Source organism: Muscardinus avellanarius (assembly GCF_963383645.1).
Source record: "Muscardinus avellanarius genome assembly, chromosome: 2".
Taxonomy (NCBI): Eukaryota; Metazoa; Chordata; class Mammalia; order Rodentia; family Gliridae; genus Muscardinus; species Muscardinus avellanarius.
Genome location: NC_137787.1, coordinates 47,835,255 through 47,844,486, shown reverse-complemented (window position 1 = coordinate 47,844,486; position 9,232 = coordinate 47,835,255).

The following is a 9,232-nucleotide window of genomic DNA, read 5'->3' as shown; positions in this document are numbered from 1 at the left end:
CTAAATTTCCTTTCTCCCTTTAATTCGAGACAGTGTTGGTCCTATCCACAATACAGCCTCACAGAGTATTTGAGCAAGACACTGGTGATTGGACTCACATACATATACATAGACCCTCAAAGTGAAAAAAGAGTGGGTTATTAATTTTCACTATCTATTACTAACAAGCTCCAGACAAAGGTTTATTTTTTTTTTAGAACCCACTTTTCATGGTATGTTTCTGGAAGGGGAAAAATAGCAATATTTCTCTATACAGGTCTGGGACTTCTTTTTCATTCAAAGATTTCTCAAACAATTATGCAGAGCCATGTCCTGGTTCTTCCTAACATCTCTTAGGCACATCTTACCATTTCCTTCTTCCCTGGCTTGGATGTGCCAACTTCTTTTTTTTTTTTTTTTTTGTGGGTCTGGGGATAGAACCCAGCGGCATTTGACCTCCGAGATATACCCCCTGTCCTATTTTTATTCTTTATTTTAAAACCAGGTCTCACTAAGTAGCTGAGGCTGTCCGCAAACCATGATCCTCTGGTCTCAACCTCCCAAATGCTGGGATTACAAGCATGTATCACCTCGCCCAGCAATGGATATGCCCAGCAATGGATATATGTAATTACAACTCACCAATAAAGATATGAAAAAAGAAAAGCAGAGACAGCAAAAAAGCAATTATTTTGCCACACACAGTTTCAGACAGCTGTGTCAATAGGCTATGCTACCACATGAACAGAAAAATGACAGTTTAAGCAATTTTTTTATTCAGATAGTCAATGAGTACTTTATACTTTTTAAGTAATATGCCAGTAGCCAGTTTATTACATAAAAAACCACAATATGAAATTTTTCCCAAGCATGATGATTTTGCAAGCCACTTCTATGAAAATATAAGTAGGACCTTTTGTCTGGGCGGGAACATGAAAGGGGCTCTTTAAAATGCCTAAGAGAACCGGGACTTTGGTCTGCACAAGTAGCAGTAATGTGAGGTACTCCATGAATCCTCGGCTCAGAATGCTTAGGAACACACGTGGTTATGAATTCTTTTCTCTTCCCTCCCCTCACAAGGAATCATCAGAGGGAGCGCAAACATCCTGCTACTAATTTACTTGAACACAGTTACTCTTCCACAAATTGGATTTAACATTTTACCTCCTATTTTATAAAGTGTTGTTCTAAGAAATAGCCATATTTAATTGTTTCTGAATTTTTAAAAATTCTGACTAAAATGTGTTGTCTGCCTCAATGTTATTGTCTCATATGTGATGATTTTTGTGACAAATTTCTCTTTTTCTTTTAGTGAGTTGGGGGAATGAAATGACCCTTCATTTCCTTAGCTTTGACTTTTGCAAGTGTATAATCTACGATTGTACTGGGGATTGAATCCAGGGGTATTCTACTTTTGAGCTACACCCCCAGCCTTATTTTACTTTTTATTTTGAAACTGGGTCTACGTTGCTGAGGCTAGCCTTGAACCTGTGAGCCTCCTGTCTCAGTCTCCCAAGTACTGTGATTACAGGCATGCAACTCCATGCCGGGCCCAACATGATTTATTTCTGTCCTAACTACTTAGAAATTCTTATCTATTTTTGTTTTTATTTACCACTATTAGCTTATCTACAGCTATCTTCTCCTTCTACCAACTATATCATTATAATTCATCTCAAAGACTGATTTTAAAAATTTTAATCAAAACTTTTAGCCAGCTTAACTTCATTTTAAGTCTAATGATTAAATAACAAAATCATTTGCATGAAACCACTTTAGGCATTTTAATTATTTTTAAAGAAATAAACACAATGCTTGATGGAAACAGATCTAGCTAAAACAAAAAATAACACACACACACACACACACAAGATTACTTAATGTGTTTGTTTCCACTTATTTAAAAACTTAAGACTCAGAGAAATTTAGTTCCCTATTTCAGCAAGTGCATAAACTTCTCGTGATTTAAGACAAACTGATTATTTGGATCAGACTTTAAATAACTAAGTATATCTCATGTAGTAGACCTAGAAAAAATAGCAAAGGAAAAATAAAAAAGCATTCTGTAAGAGATCTCCCAAATATTTTCTAGCCTTAAAAAAATGTTTCCTGCAAAATATATTTTATACTTGAGTGCAAACAAAGGAGGAAATCACAAAGAAGGAAAATTTATAATCACTAAAAACAGTTATATTTCTTAAGTGAATAACATGAGCTGAGTTTGGTGGCACACACCTCTAATCTCAGTACTTAAGAGGCTAAGACAGGAGGATCACAGGTTTGAGGACAGTCTCCCTAACACGGTGAGACTATCAGCAACCTAGTAAGATCCCATTTCACAGCAATATATATAGCTGGTGGTGTAGTTCGGAAGTAGAATGTCCTGGGTTCAATCCCCAGTAACAAATACATACTGACTAAAATGCAAAAATCTCTCCAGAACGCTATTAAAGGAATTTAATTTCTTATTTTCAAGTTTGCAAACCGAAGTGCAGTGACAAAAGGACACCATACATTTCTTGACTATAGGTAACCATCTTCTCTCTGAGCCTCTACTAGGTGTCAAAGGACAGGCTGTAATTTTGCTCCAGTTGGTCTAAGTCCCCACCAAGAATGTTCCCCAGTTCCTCTTCATTGCTATTCCCTTGTCTTCTAATAAAAGTAATATTTATTGGAATTTCTGAGAAAGCTGGATAGAGACACTGAGCCCTGTAGTCTTCCAGTCTGGTTCTCTGCAATTCTCCCAGGGACCAACCTCTTCCTTCCTTCTTTCCTTCCTTCAATCCTTCCTTCCTTTCTTCCTTCCCTTTTTCCCTCCTTCCTTCCTTCCTTTTCTTTTCTTTTTCCTTCCTTCCTTCCTTTTTTATTGCCTATATTAATTAGCTGTCTTTGCAATTCTAGAATTAGGCAGCAATTTGAGCCCAAAACTGGTTCAGATATTTAGTTTCACCACATGAGGTTATGTTTATAATCAAAGGGAAATAACTGACATATAGGAAATGGAAGAGAAAACCAGATTGTTTCTGTCTTATTTGAACATTGTCTGAACAGGTGTCTGGTTGTGGCTGGCTGAGAATCAGCTACTTGTAGGTAACAGACTACTTGCACATCAATGTAAGTTATAGTTCTCCATGAATGCAGAAACTTTCTGGCCAAATGTAAAATATGTATAGAAGCAGCTTTGGATCCAACCTCACAAGAGGTAGAATATTTTCATCATCACAGAAAGTTCCATTGGACATCTCTTGTCCTCTCCCATAATGAGGAAACAAAACTTTTCTGTACTTCTCCATGCCCTTGCTCAAAGCTCTAGCCTCCTGAAGTACCAAAATGGATAGGAAATAGACTGTTTACCTTTATTTTCCCCAGATACACTTCGTTCTTGTTGTATAGATGAGCAAAGGATGGCTCTGTGTCATCAATTTCCTCACCACACACTGATACGTATTACCCTAAAAGCCTACCACACTCAACTAAAACCTTTACACACCCAGTTTTAGAAATGAGCCAAACAAGCAAATCTATGGCAGTTAGAGCCTAAAGCATCCTGCTAGACCTCCCTGGACAGCTGCTACCTCTTGACAAGCTATGGCCTTGCAGGTGTAGTGCTGCAAGCTACTATGGGACTTCCCTTTGGAACTCTCTGATCCAGAGGTCCCAGCAGCCATTTTCACCTTGCTGCTCTTAGCTGGGGTTCTCACTGGTTTCTACTGGCAGCCATTCCAGGAGTCAACAGTTCCAGGTGGTAAGTCTTGGGAAACTCTCTTGTTCATCACGGCTTTCTTTGAGGAGGGTTCTTATAGGTGATAGTGATAATCAGTAGTGACCATTCTATCAAGAGTATCCCTCAAGCCAGGCGTGGTGGCCTACACTTGTAATCTCGGTACTTGGGGAGCTAAGACAGGAGGTTCTCAGGTTTGAAGCCAGGCTCAGCAACTTAATAAGGCTCACAGCAACTAGCAAGACCCCGTTTCCAAATAAAAAATAAAATGGATCTGGGGGTGTACCCTAGAGGTAGAAAGTCCCTGGAATCCATTCCCAGTACCACACACAAAAAAGAGAAAATAGTGTCCTTGATTTTAGTGCATGTCTACCATGATCCTCTCTTCACTAAGTCTGGGCTGCTTGTGCAAGTTCAACCCAGGGACGGAGAATCCAAATATCATTACTTGGCTCATTACAAAAATTCCCTTTTTTTTTTTTTTTGGCTAAAGAAATTTTTAGCCCTTTTGCTCCTGGGCTTTTAGCTCTTCATCTTACTCTGGATTCCTGCTTAACTTTTGAACCCACAACTTATTTGGCTTTTCTGATTTTGACACCTAGCTCTCTTTCTTACACATATGCTATAGACTATAACTCTCTGGTTACCTCTGACTCCTATAGTTTAAATAGTGATGACCTTGTATAGTGTCCCATGGGCCTATCCCACTCTTCCTTCAATCCTGTTATCAGGCTCTACAGCTTTTTAAAGTATTTCAGAACCTCTTGTGAATGCCAATTCCCATATCTTCAGAAAGGCTGATACTAGGAAGGAAGGGAGCACCCCAGAGATGCCTCACTTTCTCCTGCTCTTTCCTGAGCCAGGGTCTCCGTCTTCTCTTGGCACAAATGAACCATCTGAATACAGTGATCTGGGGATGTTGCATAGAGTCCCCGGCTCCTCATAGTCAATTCACATATGAAAGCAACTTAAACAAACACTTAAGATATGTTTCATTTTTCTTGCTCACACACAAGGCAGTCATTCCAATTAGATCACAAGAAGACCATTAGCTATTTCCTTTCCTTTTCTTTTTTTTTTCTCTTTGTACTAGGGATTGGATCTAGGGGCATTCTACCTTACAGGTAGACCCCTAGCCCTTTTTACTTTTTTTTTTTTAATTTTGGAACAGGATCTAAGTTGCTGAAGTTCAACTAGGTTGCTGAACCTCCAGTCCTCCTGTCTCAGCCTCCTAAGTACTGGGATTACAGGTGCACTCTACTGTGCCCAGTCAAACTTAGCTATTTGGTAGTTTATATAAATGGGTAAATTAACTGAAATATGATGTTAAATAGGCCTTGTGATTTTAAACATTTCACTTATATGATTCCCACCACAATGGGCCTCTTCCAGTTCCTCAAAGACACCAAACACCCAGTAGGAGGGTTTCCTAGACATTGCAGGATCTGGCTTCTGCTCACTTCTCCATCCTCATTTTTGTCACCAGCCTTCTCGATCCAGCCACTCTAACCTTCTTTCTGTTCCTCAAATGCTCTCACTTGTATCTAGAATTTTATACTTGTTTTTACTTTTGTCTGTTATTACTGAGCCCCAGCTTGGCTTTTCTTCCTCCTCAAGTCTTAACTCCCTTAACAATACCTCCTTTGCTCAAAATTGGAGTGTGTGGTCCATCTGTGCACATACATCCTGGGGTATTATGATTTAAAGGTAATTAAAATAACATGTGTTTCTCATTTTCAAAATATTATCTTGTCTTCACCTCCTTCTATGATGGTCTTCACCAGGAGACTACAAACTCTATGAGGTCAGAGCCAGTGTCCACATAGCACATAGTCAATGCTAATTTGTGAGATGAATGAATAATCAAATTATAACTTTCTAATAAATCCCCTCAATGAAATGCCTCGACTTAGATTGGTTGCTGGACGGGTAGATTACTTTCTCCTGTGAACCTGAGATGTGTGCTCTGCTGGCATTGCCTGGCTTTGTCTCCCTATCTCAGTAGTATGGTGGGATATTTCCTGTTACAGCAACAAGAAGCAAAATGGAGTTGCCTTGGCTCTGACATAAAATAACTCCTGAAATAAGAGAAAAATATCAGCGAATACACCAACCTAAGTGCCTGCAGGTTTCAACCAAGAGATGCTTGATCTTTATGTTTAATCTTTATGTCTTTAATCTTTATGTCGGAAAACACTGATTTTGACAGTTTTTTGAAGTTTTTTATTTTTTTTGTTTTTTTTTTATTGTTTTGTTTGTTTTTGTTTATTTGTGTTTTGGTGGACTGGGGATGGAACCTAGGGGCTTTGTACCTCTGGGCTACACACCCAGACCTATTTTTATATTTTATTAGAAACAGGGTCTCACTAAGTTGCTGAGAACTTCACTAAGTCGCGGAGGCTGGCTTCAAACCTGTGCGATCCTCCTGTCTCAGCCTCCCAAGTACTGGGATTACAAGCCTGAGCACCACGCCTGGCTGATTTTGACAATTTGTAGTCCAAAACACAGATACTTCAAAATTGGCAAAGAATGTTACCTGAAAGGCACTGTATGACCAAACCTTGAATTATCTCATTCCCAGAAAATGTCTTCTTTGTCAGTTGCTTTTGTTATGATCCTCCCGTAAGCTGGAAATTATGAGAAATTTCATAAGAAAGTCTAATTTTTTAACTTATTAAGGCCACTTTAAAAGTAATATCTTTCACAGGCGTGGTGGCACACAATTGTAATCCCCGCGCTTGGGAGGCTGAGACAGGAGGATCGCACAGATTTGAAGCCAGCCTCAGCTACTTAGTGAGGCTCTCAGTAACTTAGTGAGACCCTGTTTCCAAATAAAGTATAAAAAAAAAAATAAATCTGGGAGCATAACCTGGAGGTAGAAAAGCCCCTGGGTCCCACCCTCAGTAACACACACACACACACACACACACACACACACACACACACACAGTAATGTCTTTTGAGAGAAATGACACTAATGTGAAGAGCCGAAATGTTTTTCTTGGACTGAAGTAGTACTCATTTTTGCTGACTCATCAACCATGCTGAACTGTGTTTATGTATCTTACCAAAATAGAAACAGTCATGTAATCAGTTCCCTCAGAAAGGAAGGAAACATTGGCTCTTCCTTCACAAGAGGATGTTGGTTCATGGGAACAAGTACCAGCAGTAGGTCCTGACTGAAACCCAAGGAGAACTTATTCTTTTGATTTGATTTTTATAAGATCAGGTTTTGTCTTCTACAGAAGGTTCAGTCTGTTAAGAAGTAGAGCAATATTTTGTATAAGTCTTATCACATTTAATGAAGAGATTCATTCAAACTCTTGAAGATATAATGTTTTATCCTCACACCTTAAAAAAAATTTAAAAAATTTTTTTTTTGGTGTTACTGGGGTTCCTGAAAGCCCTTCTACCTCCGGGCTATACTCCCAGACCTATTTTATATTTTTATTTGGAAACAGGGTCTCTTAAGCCAGAGAGGCTGGCTTGGAGCCTGCGCAATCCTCCTGTCTCTGCCTCCCAAGCGCGAGAATTACAAGCGTGAAAAAAATTTTAATAGAGCATGATGGCACATGCCTGTAGTCCCAGTACTTGCGAGGCTTAGACAGGAGGGTTCAAGGCCAGCCTCAGCAATTTAGCTAGACCCTGTTTTAAAATAAAGCAGAAGCCAGGCATGGTGGTGCACCCTTGTAATCCCAGCATTCGGGAAACTGAGACAGGAGGATCGTGGTTTGAGGACACCCTCAGCTACTTAGTGAGGCCCTTTGCAACTCAGTGAGACTCAAAATAAAGAATAAAAAATAGGGCTGGGGGTATAGCTTGAAGGTAGACTGCCTCTGGGTTCCATCCCCAGTCCCGCAAAAAATAATAAATAGATAGATGATAGATAGATAGATAGATAGATAGATAGATAGATAGATAAGTACAGCATAGGATGGTGGTGCACACCTATAATCCCAGTATGTGGGAAGCTGAGACAAAAGGAGCACAGGTTGGAGGACACCCTCAGCCACATAGTAAGACTCTTGGCAACCTAGTATGAACTTGCTTCAAGACAAAAATAAAAAGGGCTGGGAATACAGCTCAGAGGTAAAATGGCCCTGCATTCAATCCCCAGTATTACAAAACCAAAAATAAATCTTAATAAAGAAATAATAATTATTAATTCAGTAATTTCAAAAATCCAGATTACCTTTTAAATATTATTATTGTTATTATTATCATTATTATTATTATTATCATTATTATTTGGTGCTAGAGATTGAACCCAGAGGCATTCTACCTCCAAGCTCCGCCCTCAGACCAATTTTATTTCTTATTTTGAAACAGGGTCTCACTAGGCTGCTGAAAGCCTCCCTAAATTGCAGCGGCTGGCTTTGAGTCCGTGATCCTTCTGTCTCAGTTTCTCAAGTACTAGGATTATGACCGTGTGCCACCATGCCTGGCTAGATTTATAATTAATACATGGAACTGTAAGAACATACATTAGTCATCGTCAACATTTTCAAACCCTCAAAAGTTTTCCTTGAAGTCCTAGATCATAACATCAAACCACAGATCCTGAATTCCCAAGAGCAGTCCTAAAATCCTGGAATGTGACTAACTTAAGAGCCAGTGTGGTGAGCTGAGGGTAGGGGAAGAGATACTTACATTAGGCAAAGTAGCAAGACCAGACTCAGTTCATGGTGAGGAGGAGGAATATGGCAGACTCTAATCTTGGGCTGTGGACCTGATACTGTCTTGGATATTGGCCCAGGAGCTGTTTGGTATCTTGTTAGCATTCTTCCTAATTTGTTGGAGAAACTTGGGGCTGGAAAGCAAGCCCCAGGCATGGTATATTCTGATTACTGCTCTGAAAAGAATTATCTTCTTACCTGGTGATGCACATGTCTATCAGGGGTATTATCTTCAATGTATTCAGCTGTCTTTTTAATCTTCTAGTGGTAAGCATCTGTGTCATGACCATTCAAATAAAAAAAATAATTAAAAAAAACCTTAGTCTGACAACACGGCACACACCTGTAATCCCAGTACTTAGGAGGCTGAAACAAAAGGATCGTAGATTCGAGACCAGCTTTAGCAACTGAGTTAGACCATCAACGATTTAGCAAGATCCTATTTCAAAATAAAAAAAATTTAGGGCTGGGGGTACAGTTTGGAGGTAGAATACCCCTGGGTTCAATCCCCAATACTAAAAAATCAGTTGGTGGTGTTTAGATTATAAATAATATATAGTCTGTTACTTCATGCTTCTAAATGCACACATTCAGAGAACATATTAATTCACCAACTGAAAATGCATGACAATGTATTCTTATTTGGAGCATGGTGTTTCAATGGAACATGGGATAATACTCAGTATTTTATTTTATTTTATTTTTATTTTTTTATATTTTGCGGGTCGTGGGGCGGAACCCAGGGGCATTCAACCTCCGAGCTACACCTCCTGCCCTATTTTTTATTCTTTATTTTGAAACCGGGTCTCACTGAGTTGCAGAGGGCCTAAGTGTAGCGAGGCTGTCCGCGAACCGC